The sequence below is a fragment of the Mobula hypostoma genome, chromosome 20, assembly GCF_963921235.1.
Source record: "Mobula hypostoma chromosome 20, sMobHyp1.1, whole genome shotgun sequence".
NCBI lineage: Eukaryota > Metazoa > Chordata > Chondrichthyes > Myliobatiformes > Myliobatidae > Mobula > Mobula hypostoma.
This window is the reverse complement of record NC_086116.1, coordinates 3,749,624-3,754,797: the sequence shown is the minus strand read 5'-3', so window position 1 is coordinate 3,754,797 and position 5,174 is coordinate 3,749,624.

The window sequence follows — 5,174 nt, the reverse complement described above, 5'->3', positions numbered from 1 at the left end:
ACTCTGTGCACTAACTACAGCTCTCATAATCTTATAAGCTTCAAGTAGATTTCCCCTCAGCCTAGAATGCTCCAGAGAAAACAACCCAAATCTGTCCAACCTCTTCACTTAGCACCAGGCAGCATCCCACTAAGGCTGCTCTGCACCCTTCACAAAGCCTCCACATCATCCTGTAAAGGGATGATTAGAAGTGTACACAGTGCTCCGTGGCCTAACCAATGTTTTCTATAGATGCAACGTAACTTCCTTACTCTACGCCCCAACCAACAAAGGCATAAGCTTGCTTTACCACCTGATCTACTTGTGTGGACACTTTTAGTAAGCTAGGGACTTGGATCCCAACATCCCTCAGTTGCCCCTGATAAGATTGTATGCAAGAAGTTGGGGTTATGTTGACTTCTTGCTCGCTGATGTAGAACACCTACCGATTAAATGTAGACCATTCTGTTTGCCTCAGGAGTTTCCAAACCGTCATCCTGACCACAGCTTATTTACCACCATTGGCTGATTATAAACAAGCACTTGCAAAAATGCACGATGCTGTCTGTAAGCAAGAAATAGGTCATCCTGACACATTTCAAATTATAGTCAACAGTGTTAACCAGGCCTGTTTGAAGAAAGCCCCGCCTACCAGCACGAAAACTGTTGCACCGGAGATCTGAACACACCAGACCGCTGCTACACTATGATAAGGACTATCTTCCATTCCTTTCCCGAGACCGCATTTTGGCCAGTCGGATCATTTGCTGTACTCCTACTGCCTGCATTCAGACAGAGCCTAAAGAACAAGGCTCCAGAGGTCAAGACAACTAAGTGTTGGTCACAAAAGCTAAAGGAATGGTTACAGGATTGTTTTGAGTCAGTGGACTGGGTTGTGTTCAAGAACTCATCTGAGGATCTGAATGACTACACCAGGGTCGCAACAGACTTTATTAGAACAGTTGTAGATGAGTGTGTCCACACAGAATCCTTCTGGGTCTATCCCAATCAGAAGCCCTGGATGAACAATGAAATCTGGAATTTGCTAAGAGCCAGATCAGAGGTATTCAAGTCTGGAGATCAAGAATGCTATGAGGTGCAGGAATGTTCTCTGGAAAGCCATCTCTCAGGTGAAGTTTAGAGATTCCGGACTAGACTGGAATCAGTGAGGGGAGCTTGATAGCCGTGGAGGAGTTTGAATGCCATAACCTCCTACAAAGTCAAATCCTGTGATATAGGGGACAGCAGAGCTTCACTTCCAGATGAGCTCAATGCCTTCTATGCACGTTTTTACTACCAGAACATGGAGGAACCATCGCACAACTCCATGTGTCCCGATGACCCTTAGTACCGAAACGTGATGAGTGGGCTACCTTCAAGGGGACAATTCCAAGGAAAGCATCTGGTCCGGACACAGTACCTAGCCGAGTACTGAGGACCTATGTTTACCAACAGATACCTTCAACCTCACACTCCAGCAGTGTGTAGTACCCACCTGCTTCAAGCAGGCTTCAATCATACCGGTGTCCAAGAGCATGGTAACCTGTCTCAATGACTATCACCCAGTGGCACTCACATCCACAGTGATGAAGTGTTTTGAGAGGCTGGTGTTGAAGCACATTAGCTCCTGTCTGAATGGTGACTCAGATCTGCTCCAATACTCTTACTGAAGCAACAGGTCTACAGCAGATACTATCTCATAGGCTCGTCACACAACCCTGCAACATCTGGACAGCAAATATGCATATATCTGGATGCTCTTTATTGATTACAGTTCAGCATCTAATACCATCATACCCTCAAAACTAGTTAGTATTCTCCTGGACCTGGGCCTCAACACCCTTTTGAGCAATTGGAGCCTGGGTTTCCTCACTTGTAGACCCCAGTCAGTTCAGATTGGGAAAAACATCTCCTCCACAATCTCCATCAGCACAGGAGCACCACAGGGATGAGTACTTAGCCCCCCTGTTCCACTCGCATTACAACTACGACTGTGTGACTAAATACAGCTCCAACACCATATACACATTTACTGATGACCCCACTGTTGTGGGCTGTATCAAAGGGGTGATGACTCAGCACACAGGAGGGAGATTGAAAACTTGTCTGAGTGGTGCCATAACAACAACCTCTCACTCAATGTTAATAAGACCAGGGAACTGATTGTAGACTTCAGGAGAGGGAAACCAGAGGTCCATGAGCCAGTAATCATCAGAGGGTCAGAGGGTCAGAGGTGGAGAGGGTCAGTAACTTTAAATTCCTGGGTCTCACTATCTCAGAGGATCTCTCCTGGACCCATCATATAAATGTAATTGCAAAGAAAACACAACAGCACCTCTTCTTCCTCAGGCATCTCAAGAGATTCAGCATGACATCAAAAACCTCAGCAAACCTGTATGGATGTGTGGTGGAAAGTGTGTTGACTGGCTGCATTACATGGGAACACCAATGCTCTTCAACAGAAAATCCTTCAAAAGGTAGTGGATTTGGTCCAGTACACCACGTGTAAATCCCTCCCAACCATTGAGCACATCGACATGAAATGTTGCTGTAGGAAAGCAGCATCCCTCATCAAAGATCCTCACCACCCAGGCCATGCTCTTTTCTCGCTACTGTCATCAGCTAGAAGGTACAGATGCCTCAGGGCTCGCACCACCAGGTTCAAGAATAGTTACTACCCCTCAACCATCAGGCTCTTCAACACTCATTCTATTTCTGGAGTTCCTACAACTGATGGTCTCACTTTAAGGACCCTTTATCTTGTTATTTCATGCTCGTTATTTATTCCTATTTATTGATATTTGCATTTGCACAATTTGTTGTCCATTGATCCTGCTTACAGTTACTGTTCCATAGATTTGCTAAGTATGCCCACAGAAAAAGAATCTCAGGGTTGTCTGAAGTGACATGTATGTACCCTGATAATAAATTTGACTTTGAACTTTGAAGAAGGTAGCATTGTTGACTTCCAGGGCTGATTTTCATTCCCTTTCTGGGTCAAAAAGAATTTCCATAGACTCTTTATTTCCTGTGTTGCTCGAGTACATTTTACATCTTTGCCTCATGAGGATATTTACAGTATATGGATGCTGAAGGGTAGGGTGGTCACAATGCTGAAACTATGTTCTACCTACATGGCATAGTGCGAAGCTGTACCCTTCCTGCATATTATTCTGATTCCCATGTCGAATGGTGGCCAAAAGGGAATGAGATCCTAGCTGGGAGATTATGATAGCAGGAAGGTTTGTTAATGCTGCACTATGGGGTTTTAAACTAGAGTTGCAGGGGGATGGGAACCAGAGGGCCAGAACAGGTAGTGGAGAGGTTGTGGAGACAGATGTTGTTAAGACCTCAGACAAAGTCAGGAATCACAAGATTAAGCATGGTGCGACTAATGTTTTGAGCTGCATATATTGCAATGCAAGAGGTATCGTAGAAAAGGCAAATGAGACCAGGCATGGATCAACACCTGGAATCATGGTTGCAGGAGGGGCAGGACTGGCAGTTCAATATTCCAGAGATCCAATGATTTACACTCAACACAGCGGGGGTGGGGGAGTAAAGGGGGGGGTATTACTAATCGAGGAAAATGTCACGGCAGTGCTCAGTTAGGACGGACTGGAGAACTCGTCTAGTGAGGTGTATGGGTGGAACTGAGTGATAAGAAAGGTATGACCACACTAATGGGGCTATATTACAGACCACCCAGCAGGCTGAGGGAATTAGAGGAATTCATTTGAAGAGAGATTGCAGACTGCTGCAAGAACACAAGGTGGTTATAGTAGGTGATTTTGACTTTCCACAAATTGACTGGGAATCCACACTGTAAAAGGACTAGTTAGTCCTGACGAAGGGTCTCGGCCTGAAACGTCGACTGCACCTCTTCCTAGAGATGCTGCCTGGCCTGCTGCCTTCACCAGCAACTTTGATGTGTGTTGCTTGAATTTCCAGCATCTGCAGAATTCCTGTTGTTTAGATGGGATAGAGTTTGTCAAATGTGTTCAGGAAAGTTTCGTTCATCAGTACGTACAAATCCCAATGACAGAGTGTGTGATACTTGATCTGCTATTAGGGAATGAGACAAGGCGGTGTCAGAAGTTTGTGTAGAGAAACACTTTGCATCGCAATGCCATTAGATAGATCTGATCTGTGGGTTGAGATTCTAAATTGGAGAAAGGCAAATTTTGATGGGATCTGGCGAGTGTGGATTTGGACAGGCCGTTTTCTGGCAAAGGTGTACTTAGTAAGAGGGAGTCCTTTAGAAGCGAAACTTCGAGGGCACAAAGCTTGTACGTGCCTGACAGAACAAAACGTAAAGATATCAGGTGCAGGGAACCTTGGTTTGCATTTTTCAGACCAACGGCATGCGCAGAAACTCAGAGGCCAAATGGGGTTGTCGCGGTCATTTTGGGAATGTCCTCTGAGCACAGGGGCTCCTGATGGTAGCCCCTAACTAAATCGACTTCGGAAAAAATTAACTTCCCAGCTAAACGTGCCAAAAAGTCTTGGATGTGTGGGACTGGATAACGATTGGGGGTGGTGACCTCGTTAAGGCGTCAGTAATTACTACATGGCCTATCGAACTTGGGGACCATATGGAGGGGCAAAGCCCAAGGGCTATTCTACTGGCGTATGATGCCAAGTCTTTCCACTCTGCCCGAGTGGTTGCCAGCTTTTCTGTGTCCCGTCTCAACGCGTGGACACGGACAGGCGGGCCTGTTGTGGGAATGTGGTGCTCGACCCCATGTCAGTGGAGAATGTGGGCTTGGTGAGGTTTGGGAATTCACTCAGCAGTCGAGTAAACTCACATGAGATGTTGTATGTGCTTGACAGAATCATTGTGGGGAACTTACTCTGGGAGCAGGGTAAAACTCAAAGTCCTTGACCTCTACAAGCCGGCAGTTCTTATGATCGACTAACAGTCCTTGGGCACACAGGAAATGTGCACTGAGCAGAGGTCTAGCCACTTTTGCCAGGACAAGGTTCCAAGTGTAACGTCGTAGACTGAAGCCGTTGTGTCCCTTAGGTCTGGATCCTGCTGCCATTGGCGGCCTCCAGCAAGGTTTCTTTGCTCTTTGTCTTCTCATCAATAGAGGATGCCAGCAGCACACTCACGTCAGCACCCGGTGTCACACAGGAAGTGGTGTTCTGGAGGGGTGTCTATAGTGAACAGTAAACATCCCTGGCAGCTCGAA